The sequence below is a fragment of the Panthera uncia genome, chromosome F2 (assembly GCF_023721935.1).
Source record: "Panthera uncia isolate 11264 chromosome F2, Puncia_PCG_1.0, whole genome shotgun sequence".
NCBI lineage: Eukaryota > Metazoa > Chordata > Mammalia > Carnivora > Felidae > Panthera > Panthera uncia.
This window is the reverse complement of record NC_064812.1, coordinates 45,099,644-45,112,482: the sequence shown is the minus strand read 5'-3', so window position 1 is coordinate 45,112,482 and position 12,839 is coordinate 45,099,644.

The window sequence follows — 12,839 nt, the reverse complement described above, 5'->3', positions numbered from 1 at the left end:
GGGGCCGTCAAGTGGAGGGTGCGGTGACGGGCTGGGGGCCCAGCGCGCTCCCGGCCTCCGCTGGCGGGCGCGCGCGTGCCTCGTATCCGGGCGCGCGCTCTTTGCCCCCGGACCCAGTCCCAGTCCGCAAGCTGCTTGGATCCTTGCCCATTGCTTATTGGGCGTTTCTGCAGTAACCTCTGATCCGACGGAGCGACTCTTGGGACGCTCACATCCACAGCTCCTTTGGCGACACTGGAGGGAGAAGAGTTCTTGATGTGCTCTGAGGAGAATTTGCTAATTGTTTACCTCCCCAGGTAGTGAAGTCCCCGTGCGAGTTTCACGTCATCGCTTGGTCCTTCAGGGGATGAAGAAATTAGGTAGAGAGGCCCACCCTTGACGGAATGCCCCTTCTGACCCCAAACGTCCATTACGGAATGCCAGGCACTTGGACTAGCGACTTCTCAAAAAGGTTCACAGAAAGACATTTGTTAAGGATTCGCACTATCCAATGGCTCCTCAAACTTTTTTTTTGCTGGTTTCCGCCCTTTAACTTTAATGATCCCCAGGTCCTCTTTCCTTCGTTCCTTCTCCCTTTTTAGAGTTGGTTGAGCCCTCTCATTCATGCCCATAACTTTGACCCCACCGTGTTTGCCATGTGTTGATGACCACCAAGCCCGTCCTTCCCTTGTGCCCCAGTCTGTGGACACATTCAGGCGGAGTTCATCATGGCTTCGCAGACAGACAGCAACTTGGGCTCCGATGCAAAACAGATAGATTTACTAAGTGTGTGTGTAGTCAAGTCATTAACCTCTGAATCCCAGTGTTTGCTTTTAAATTGTAAAATGAAGATCATAGTACAACTTTACTATGTAAGATTGTTGTGAGGATTAAATAAAATACAGCTGACCCTTGAACAACACGGGTCTGAACTGCATGGGTCCACTTATACTCAGATTTTTTTCAATAAACACAGAGTACTGTAAATGTATTTTCCTTATGATTTTCATAATAACATCTTTTTTCTAGCTTTATTATAAATATATATATATATGTACACATATATATTACATATACAAAATGTGTGTTAACCAACTAATTATTGCTAAGGTTGCAGTCAACAGTAGGCTATTAGGAGTTAATCTGGGGGGGGAGTCAGAATTTACACAGGGATTTTTGACTGTGTAGGGGTCAGATCCCCACATTTTTCTAGGGTCAGCTGCAATAAAGTAAGATGCTTGGCACTATGCCTGGAATCAGTGTTCAACTATGTGAAGTATCCATAATTAAAAGACCCACAGACCTGCTCTTCCTTTAGAGTTTCTTATCTCGATGAATGACTTTCCACCACTTGCCTGCTGCATAACTGACCAGGATGCTTTGGGCCCTTATTGATCAGGTTCCTGGCTGCTCCTTCATGGCGTTCTCCATCCACGTTGATTTTGCGGAATCAGGAAACGTACCTCAGTGATATCAGACACATGCTACTTCCTTCACTGCTTCCTTCACCTTTTCCAACTGCTGTGGTTCACATGGTAGAGCAGTTAGCTGAAGTTTTTCTTCTGCTCTAAAAGCTTCCAAAACTACCTTCCCATCACCACCGCACTCAACTTGATGTTTCCTTTCCATTTCTACACTATTTGCTACATAATTATCATCACATTTGTCCACTGTGTTGAAACTTTTGTTTGCATCACTGTCTTTGTCTTTAGACTGAATTTCAAGGTGGACCCATTACTTACCTGAGCACTAAAAGTCAGTAAGCACTCTATAAATACTTGTTGAATGAATAAATGATCACAGTTTATAGGAAAACCTATTAAGGCAGGAAAAACCAGTCAGGAGGCTAACAGAATTTTCTGGACAAGAACCCATGGAGGGCTGAACTAATGGTCATGGAGTTAGTAGGATGAGAATAAATTAGAGGAAAACATCTTGGATGTTGGAAGAGAGGGAGGAGTCAAAGATAACACCAGGGTTTCTTATTTGATATAGTGGCTTGATAATGGGACCACTAACCAAGAGAAAGAACACAGAAAGTTTCTGGGAAAGATAAAGGGTACAGTCCTGGTACTTGATATTTGAAATGTCTATGATATAATCCAATTGTGGCATTCCAGTAGGTAGTTGAAAATATGGATAAGGAGTGAAAATGGGGCACCTCCTAGAAATGTTAACATTGGTATATAGGCAGCAATTAAAGCCGTGGTTATAGACGAGTGAATGGTGGTGAGTGTATCAAATATTTTCTGTTCTCTTTCAGGTACAAGTAGGATTGCATTTCCTGGCTTCCTTGTAGCTGGGATGAGCCACGTGACACATTCTGCCATGAATTGTGAGCCTAGCATCTAATTGCTGATGCAAGACCTTCCGGAACTCTTTTTCCCTTTGCCATGGCAATCAACAATGTTCCAGAGAATATATGCTCTGTAAGTCTTGGTCTTGGAGAGGATGATGCAAAAAGAGTCCCATTCACCTCATGATGGGTATTTAAAGTGAGTGAGAAGTAAACACTGGTTGTTTTAGGCAACTGAGATTTCAGGGGTTTGTTACCAGAGCAGATCTTTGTCACTTCTGACTAACGTGAAGAAGAAGAATGAATGAATCTTGAGGACATTAGTGCACTCATTAGACTGTTGTGCATGCAAGAAGGAGAGACCCAGTGACCACCTTAACTGAAAGGATGAAAACAGGAACGTTTACATGGATATATGAGTAGTTATTAGGAACCAAGTCACCTCTAGAGAGAAGCTGTTCTCATTTATTTCCCATTGGATCTCCATTTTTCTCTGCCTCTTTGATCTGTCCTTACACTACCGACTACTAATTATCTTCTTATCCTCTAATCCACATCTCAGAGGATCACAGCCTAGTTGCTAGAGCCCTTATCTCTAAACCACATCGTGGGCTGCCAACCAGTCTATCGTTGGGCTACTCATGTGTCAGGCACGTGACATGACCCAAACAGTGCCACCCCTACACAAAACACCACCCAGCTCTCCTGAATGTGGGAACTCGAGTCAGGGCAATGCAGACTGTACCAGGATTCTTGTCCTGCCACAACTTATTTTTCACAGAATTGTGGAAGCATATTTTACGAATGGAAAGTAGGTATATCTTAACTTACAAACACTCTGACCTCCCACCTCCAGCCTAAAACCTTTCTGTTGCATTAGTGAACCTCCCCCCACCAACTCCTTGCCTGGTCTACCAAGCCCTTTGTGATCTAGCCTCTGCCAACCACTCCTGCCTCATCCCCTGCCACCCTCCCTCCAGCCACACTGATCTCCTGTCTCTCCCTGGGATAAGCCAAACTGGTTTCCACTTCAGCATGTTTGTACTCTTCCCCTGCTAATCTCTCTTGTTTAAACACTCATCCCCTAGTGTCTAGAAAGATTATTATTCCTTCCTTCTTATTTAAGTTCTGTCATCTCAGAGATAGAGTCTACGTTAGAGTCATGGTAGTCCTTTTCTTCATTTGTATCTATGATCTGAAGTTTGTATGGTTATTGCTTACTGCCTTCCCCAAGGAGAATGAAAGCACAATGATAGTGGCCATCTTTTCTGTCTTGCAATCCTCTGTATTCCCTAGAATAGTTGCTGGAACATTAAATATCTTTAAGTGAATAAGGGAGTGGTAGGGAGTGTGCTCATGCCCTGGCTGTTCCCTGTTGGTTCTCCATCTGGGTTCATTCTCTCCCCTTCTCTACCTTGCTGTGTGTCTCAGGAGGCTGAGCTCTAGAGTTTACATCACCCAGCCTCCTTTATGCTCTGGGTTTCCAGTTAGGTTTGACCAATGAAAGGCACCAGAAGAAGACTGGAGGTTAGTAGGAGTAGGAGATGGTCAGGGCATTTACCTCTTCCCAAACCAGCTTTACTGTGTTTTGGGCAGTGACTGAATTCTTCCATGACCATAGCTCCTTTATCAAGTTTCTAGCTCCATCCTGGCTCTAGTAATGGTTTCCTGTCGCATCACCATCCTCGTAATACTCCCTTGATTAGATTCTCTTTAGTATGGCTTCCGTTGCCCACTGGGACCCAGACTGACAGCTGGAAAGGTCAAAGGCTGATTTGTTCAGTACAACTAACACCTGAGTTCACACAACTCACCCAAGGCTACAGAGAGAGTGATGGAACCAGGTTTTAAATTCAAAGTTCAGGGATTATTAAAGATAAGAAGAAATTGTTATACCAGAAACCCAAGGAAGAGAGAATGTTAAGGAAGGAAAGGTCAGCAGCGCTCAATGTTACAAAGGGTTCAATGTGAAAGAAGGACCCATAAGTGTTCCTTTGATAATCTGTTTTAAAAGTAGCCACTGGGGCATTAGGGAAAGTACTTTCAATGAGAGGCAAATTGCAGAGGTGTGAGAGTGAATGAAAGGGGAGTAGAGCAGAGTTTAAACAGCTTTTTTGATGATCCTGAACAGAAAGGAAGGAAAAATGGTAAAAAGGGGTGACAGCTAGAAGGTAATGCCGGTGAGGAAGATAGATTGGGTGATGTTGTAGTGTGTTTATAAGTTGAGATAAAGAAGTCTAGGGAGAGAAAAGGTCCGAGAAACAAAAGAAGTGATGAAACTAGGTTCTGAACAAGATGAGGGAGGGATGGAATTAAGATCTGGGGAAAGAATTAGATGGAGGAAGGCAGTGCTGTCTCTGAGGTTTAAAGGAATGATGTAGAAATGAATGCAAAGTTGCCAGTGCTGATTTAGAATTGTAATAGAGTCTGTCATTGGGGGTTTATTTGGAGAGATGCAGATAGTTTTTCTCCCTGCTTTGATAGGTAATGGCATGATTTCCATGAATTTCCCTTATCACAAATAATTCCCCTGATTTATCTTCTCAGCTCTTCAGGTGTCAGTCATACAGTGGGTAGAATTTTCCAGCCTCCTTATTATGAACTTTCCATTGTGTTTTTCGTTTGGATTCCTTATTTTATTAGTATTGGTGAGGAGAGGGAAGAAGGTAGAAGAGGGATTCCATTGTTAATTAATCATATTTGAATGCAAAATGGTAATATGCTATTAAAAACTAATTCAGTGATAAATTACTCTGCAAACACTAAATTATTTTATAATTATAGGTGTCATTTCACAATATTATCTTCACTTAAATTTAAGTACATCCTTAATGATAAATGCATTGCGATATGTGGATATTGAAATTAATAGTTAAAATTAATTTGCTGAGATTTATTGTTATTCATGCAAATTGTTTCTCATGCACAATTAGGAGTCTTTGCACAATTGTGATGACTTTACCTTTCTGTGTCTCATAGTTACATCTTGGATTGGTATGTTTTGGGGAAGAGTATAAGGTTCTGGGATTGAAATTAGAATCTGGCTTATTTGTGTGTTTTTTAACTTTGTTCGTTTATTTATTGTGAGAGAGACAGAGACAGCATGAGCAGGGGAGGTGTAGTGTGAGAGGGAGAGAGACCATCCCAAGCAGGCTCCACACCACCAGCCCAGAGCCCGACGTGGGACCCGAACCCATCAACCGTAAGATCATGACCTGAGCTGAAACTGAGAGTTGGACGCTTAACTGACTGAGCCACCCAGGCATCCGAATCTGGCTTATTTTGGAATAGACTTCCAGAAGCCTTGAATTCTTCACGAAACTCTGTGCCAAATGAACACACATGCCAAGCATCCTTCAGTGATTCCTCCTGAAGTCAAAGGAAATCCAAGTGTCAGTAATGCATCAAATGGTAGTATCAGAACAGTGCTGTGCTTAAGCTCTCCAGCTAGCAAGGCAAATACTTTGAGCACCATTTGGAGCACATCACAGAAGACCGGTGCCTTCTCTTTTCAGTCTTGCTTAAGATACATAATTTAAATGTGTATCTGGACCCTGGCTATTTCAGTGTTAGCAACTAATTCTTTCTGAATGATGTGCATTGAACTTATTTGTTCAACAAGAGGATATTGGGGATATATACTTTGCTACCTGCCTTGAGAATATAAAGATGAACTAAAGACATTTCTTGCCTTTAGGAAGTACAGTCTAATTGTGAAGAAGAGGACATTAACTCGATTACAGAGCATGGGTAATGGGTGCATCAAAGTGATGTCAAGAAGTTTGGATGGCAGGGCAAGGTAGATGATTCCTGACAGCTGGCCACATTTAACATGTGTTCTTCATTCTGGTCCTGGCTTGTATTTAACTAGACACTTGAAAGTGACAGTTTTCTTAATTCCATGAGCAAATTATGAATATAACCAGTCTTTTTTTTTTAATATGAAATTTATTGTCAAATTGGTTTCCATACAACACTCAGTGCTCATCCCAACAGGTGCCCTCCTCAATACCCATCACCCACCCATCTCTCCCTCCCACCCCCCATAAACCCTCAGTTTGTTCTCAGTTTTTAGGAGTCTCTTATGTTTTGACTCCTTCCCTCTCTAACCGTTTTTTTTTTTCCTTCCCCTCCCCCATGGTCTTCCGCTAAGTTTCTCAGGATCCACATAGGAATGAAAACATATGGAATCTGTCCTTCTCTGTATGACTTATTTCACTTAGCATAACACTTTCCAGTTCCATCCACGTTGCTACAAAGGGCCATATTTCATTCTTTCTCATTGCCATGTAGTATTCTATTGTGTATATAAACCACAACTTCTTTATCCATTCGTCAGTTGATGGACATTTAGGCTCTTTCCATAATTTGGCTATTGTTGAAAGTGCTGCTATTAACATTGGGGTACAAGTGCCCCTATGCATCAGCACTCCTATATCCCTTGGGTAAATTCCTAGCAGTGCTACTGCTGGGTCATAGGGTAGGTCTATTTTTAATTTTTTTAAGGAACCTCCACACTGTTTCCCAGAGTGGCTGCAGCAGTTTGCATTCCCACCAACAGTGCAAGAGGGTTCCCGTTTCTCCACATCCTTGCCAGCATCTATAGTCTCCTAATTTGTTCATTTTAGCCACTCTGACTGGCACGAGGTGATATCTGAGTGTGGTTTTGATTTGTATTTCCCTGATGAGGAGCGACATTGACCATCTTTTTATGTGCCTGTTGGCCATCTGAATGTCTTCTTTAGAGAAGTGTCTATTCATGTCTTCTGCCCAATTCTTCACTGGATTATTTGTTTTTTGGGTGTGGAGTTTGGTGAGCTCTTTATAGATTTTGGATACTAGCCCATTGTCCGATATGTCAATTTCAAATATCTTTTCCCATTCTGTTGGTTGCCTTTTAGTTTTGTTGATTGTTTCCTTTGCAGTGCAGAAGCTTTTTATCTTCATGAGGTCCCAATAGTTCATTTTTGCTTTTAATTCCCTTGCCTTTGGGGATGTCAAGTAAGAAATTGCTGCAGCTGAGGTCAGAGAGGTCTTTTCCTGCTTTCTCTTCTAGGGTTTTGATGGTTTCCTGTCTCACATTCAGGTCCTTTATCCATTTTGAGTTTGTTTTTGTGAATGGTGTAAGAAAGTGGTCTAGTTTCATCCCTCTGCATGTTGCTGTCCAGTTCTCCCAGCACCATTTGTTAAAGAGACTGTCTTTTTCCATTGGATAGTCTTTTCTGCTTTGTCAAAGGTTAGTTGGCCCTACATATGTGGGTCTAGTTCTGGGGTTTCTATTCTATTCCATTGGTCTGTGTGTCTGTTTTTGTGCCAACACCATTCTGTCTTGATGATTACAACTTTGTAGTAGAGGCTAAAGTCTGGGATTGTGATGCCTCCCGCTTTGGTCTTCTTCTTCAAAATTACTTTGGCTACTCAGGGCCTTTTGTGGTTCCATATGAATTTTAGGATTGCTTGTTCTAGCTTCGAGAAAAATGCAATTTTGCATTTTTGCAATTTTGATTGGGATTGCATTGAATGTGTAGATTGCTTTGGGTAGTATTGACATTTTAACAATATTTATTCTTCCAATCCATGAGCATGGAATGTTTTTCCATTTCTTTTTATCTTCTTCAATTTCCTTCATAAGTTTCTATAGTTTTCAGCATATGGATCTTTTACATCTTTGGTTAGGTTGATTCCTAGGTATTTTATGCTTCTTGGTGCAGTTGTGAATGGGATCCGTTTCTTTGTCTTTCTGTTGCTTCATTATTAGTGTATAAGAATACAACTGATTTCTATACATTGATTTTGTATCCTGCAACTTTGCTGAATTCATGTATCAGTTCTCGCAGACTTTGGGTGGAATCTGTAGGGTTTTCCATGTATAATATCACGTCATCTGCAAAAAGTGAAAGCTTAATTTCATCTTTGCCAATTTCGATGCCTTTGATTTCCTTTTGTTGTCTGATTGCTGATGCTAGAACTTCCAACGCTATGTTAAACGACAGCGGTGAGAGTGGACATCCCTGTCATTTTCCTGATCTCAGGGAGAAAGCTCTCAGTTTTTCCCCATTGAGGATGATATTAGCTGTGGGCTTTTCATAAATGGCTTTTATGATCTTTAAGTATGTTCCTTCTATCCCGACTTTCTCAAGGGTTTTTATTAAGAAAGAATGTTGAATTTTGTCAAATGCTTTTTCTGCATCGATTGACAGGATCATATGGTTCTTATCTTTTCTTTTATTAATGTGATGTATCACATTGATTGATTTGTGAGTGTTGAACCAGCCCTGCAGCCCAGGAATGAATCCCACTTGATCATGGTGAATAATGCTTTTTATATGCTGTTGAATTCGATTTGCTAGTATCTTGTTGAGAATTTTTGCATCCATATTCATCAGGGATATTGGCCTGTAGTTCTCTTTTTTTACTGGGTCCCTGTCTGGTTTAGGAATCAAAGTAATGCTGGCTTCATAGAATGAGTCTGGAAGTTTTCCTTTCCTTTCTTTTTTTGGAATAGCTTGAGAAGGTTAGGCATTATATCTGCTTTAAATGTCTGGTAGAATTCCCCAGGGAATCCATCTGGTCCTGGACTGTTATTTGCTGGGAGATTTTTGATAACTCCTTCAATTTCTTTGCTGGTTATGGGTCTGTTCAAGCTTTCTATTTCTTCCTGTTTGAGTTTTGGAAGTGTGTGGGTGTTTAGGAATTTGTCCATTTCTTCCAGGTTGTCCAGTTTGTTGACATATAATTTTTCATAGTATTCCCTGATAATTGCTTGTATTTCTGAGGGATTGGTTGTAATAATTCCATTTTCATTCATGATTTTATCTATTTGGGTCATCTCCCTTTTGTGTTTGAGAAGCATGGCTAGAGGTTTATCAATTCTGTTTATTTTTTCAAAAAAACAACTCTTGGTTTCATTGATCTGCTCTACAGTTTTTTTAGATTCTACTTTTTTTTCTGCTCTGATATTTATTATTTCTCTTCTTCTGCTGGGTTTGGGGTGTCTTTGCTGGTCTGCTTCTAGTTCCTTTAGGTATGCTGTTAGATTTTGTATTTGGGATTTTTCTTGTTTCTTGAGATAGGCCTGGATTGCAATGTATTTTCCTCTCAGGACTGCCTTCACCGCATCCCAAAGTGTTTGGATTGTTGTATTTTCATTTTCATTTGTATCCATATATTTTTTAATTTCTTCTCTAATTGCCTGGTTGACCCATTCATTCTTTGGTAGGGTGTTCTTTAACCTCCATGCTTTTGGAGATTTTCCAGACTTTTTCTTGTGGTTGATATCAAGCTTCATCGCATTTTGGTCTGAAAGTGTGCATAGTATGATCTCAATTCTTGTATACTTATGAAGGGCTGTTTTGTGACCCAGTATGTGATCTATCTTGGAGAAGGTTCCATGTGCACTAGAGAAGAAAGTATATTCTGTTGCTTTGGGATGCAGAGTTCTAAATATGTCTGTCAAGTCCATCTGATCCAATGTATCATTCAGGGCCCTTGTTTCTTTATTGACCATGTGTCTAGATGATCTATCCATTTCTGTAAGTGGGGTGTTAAAGTTCCCTGCAATTACCACATTCTTATCAATAAGGTTGCTTATGTTTGTGAGTAATTGTTTTATATATTTGGAGACTCCCGTATTTGGAACATAGACATTTATAATTGTTAGCTCTTCCTGATGGATAGACCCTGTAATTATTATATAATGCCTGTCTTCATCTCTTGTTACAACGTTTAATTTAAAGTCTAGTTTGTCTGATGTAAGTATGGCTACTCCAGCTTTCTTTTGACTTCCAGTAGCATGATAGATAGTTCTCCATCCCCTCACTTTCAATCTGAAGATGTCCTCAGGTCTAAAATGAGTCTCTTGTAGACAGCAAATAGATGGGTCTTGTTTTTTTATCCATTCTGATACCCTATGTCTTTTAGTTGGAACATTTAGTCCATTTACATTCAGTGTTATTATAAAAAGATATGGGTTTAGAGTCATTGTGATGTCTGTAGGTTTCATGCTTGTAGTGATGTCTCTGGTACTTTGTCTCACAGGATCCCCCTTAGGATCTATTGTAGGGCTGGTTTAGTGGTGACTAATTCCTTCAGTTTTTGTTTGTTTGGGAAGACCTTTACCTCTCCTTCTATTCTAAATGACAGACTTGCTGGATAAAGGATTCTTGGCTGCATATTTTTTCTGTTCATCACATTGAAGATATCCTGCCATTCATTTCTGGCCTGCCAGGTTTCATTAGACAGATCCGTCACGAGTCTTATCGGTCTCCCTTTATATGTTAGAGCATGTTTATCCCTAGCTGCTTTCAGGATCCTCTCTTTATTGTTGCATTTTGCCAGTTTCAGTATGATATGTCGTGGAGAAGATCGATTCAAGTTACATCTGAAGGGATTTCTCTGTGCCTCTTGGATTTCAATGCCTTTTTCCTTCCCCAGTTTAGGGAAGTTCTCAGCTATGATTTCTTCAAGTACACCTTCAGCACCTTTCCCTCTCTTCCTCCTCTGGAATCCCAATTATGTATATATTATTTCGTTTAAATTATGTCACTTAGTTCTCTAAGTCTCCCCTCATACTCCTGGATTTTTTTATCTCTCTTTTTCTCAGCTTCTTCTTTTTCCATAATTTTATCTTCTAATTCACCTATTCTCTCCTCTGCCTCTTCAATCCGAGCTATGGTCACCTACATTTTATTTTGCAGCTCATTTATAGCATTTTTTAGCTCCTCCTGTCTGTTTCTTAGTCCCTTGATCTCTGTAGTAATAGATCTCTGCTGTCCTCTATACTTTTTTCAAGCCCAGCAATTAATTTTATGACTATTATTGTAAATTCATTTTCTGTTACATTGCTTAAATCGTTTTTGATCAGTTCGTTAGCTGTCGCTACTTCCTGGAGTTTCTTTTGAGGAGAATTCCTCCATTTCGTCATTTTGGGTTGTCCCTGGGGTGGCGCAGAACTGCAAGGCTCTTCCCCTGTGCTGTCTGAGTAACTTGCATTGGGGCCACAGTCAGACCTGATGTCTGTCCCCAGCCCACTGCTGGGGCCACAGTCAGACTGGTGTGTACCTTCTCTTCCCCTCTCCTGGGGACAGGACTCACTGTGGAGTGGTGTGGCCTCTGTCTGGGCTGCTTGCACACTGCCAGGCTTGTGGTGCTGCTTTGATGGGATCTGGCACATTAGCTGGGGTGGGTCCGCAAGGTGCACAGGGGCGGGAGGGGTAGGTTCAGCTCGCTTTGCCTTTGGTGGTCTGCTTCAGGAGGGGCCCTGTGGAACCGGGAGGGAGGCAGACCCGTCGGACGGTTGGATCCGCAGAAGCACAGCATTGAGTGTTTGCGTGGTGCAAGCAAGTTCATGATGGGAACTGGTTCCCTTTGGGATTTTGGTTTTGGGGGTGGGCGAGACAGATGGCGCTTCCCAGCACCTTTGTTCCCTGGCAAGCTGAGCTCTCTCCTTGGGGGCTCAACAGCTCTCCCTCACGTTGTCCTTTAGCCCTCCCGCTCTCTGAGCAGAGCTGTTGACTTATAACATTCCAAATGTTAAGTCCTGCTGGCTGTCAGAACACACTCCGGCCGGCCCCTCTGCTTTTGCAAGCCAGACCCGGGGACTCTGCCTTGCCTGGTGGGCTGGCTGCCCCTCCACCCACCTGGCTCCCTCCCGCCAGTCCGTGTAGCACGCACTGCCTCTCCGCCCTTCCTACCCTCTTCCATGGGCCTCTCAACTACGCTTGGCTCTGGAGAGTCCATTCTGCTAGTCTTCTGGCGGTTTTCTGGGTAAATTAGGAAGATGTGGGTGGAATCTAAGCGATCAGCAGGCCACGGTGAGCCCAGTGTCCTCCTACGCCACCATCTTCCTCCGACTCCCTCCTAACCAGTCTTCTTCTATAACTCCCTCTGTCCATCACTACAGTTGTGATGGGAAATGCTATAATCTTACCCTTGATCTGCCATCATTTTGTTCACGTACCTGTCCATCCTTTACGAAGTACATATCCTCCCAAAGAGTGTATCTCCAACCTCCCTCTCCTCTTATACTGCTCTTCAGTGTATATTTGACCCAGAAGAAGTGAGTCTTGATGGCCGTGACAGGTAAAAATTGGTGGAAAAGGGGGGAAGTACCCACTCATATCAGCTGAGTAATTGTTTAGCTAATTACCACTCACAGTAAGAAAATGGAAAATTATAGGCTGATGCTACAGATTTAACTTCTAGTCCAGAATAGTCAGAAGATTTGGTGTTTCTAATTTCAAGTATTTTCAATTCTGTGAAAACAGTATATCAAGTTTCAATTAGAAAACTGTGGTTCATTCACGATAGTGGATGAAAATGCCAACCTTTGCAGTTGTTATAAATCTGTTACTATATAAGTAGATGTGCACCCCAAGGATTGCTCAGTCTAGCCAGTACATTAATTAGTGCCATATAATATATTAGGGAGAAAATGAGTATAAAATATTATGTTTAAAGTTTTGTTTACAAAGGAAGAAAAAAAGAAAATGAGAATATCTTACTGACAATGAGCCTTGTTTCCCGGTGTAGAAAATATGATCAAAGACTGGTATTGAGTATTTAT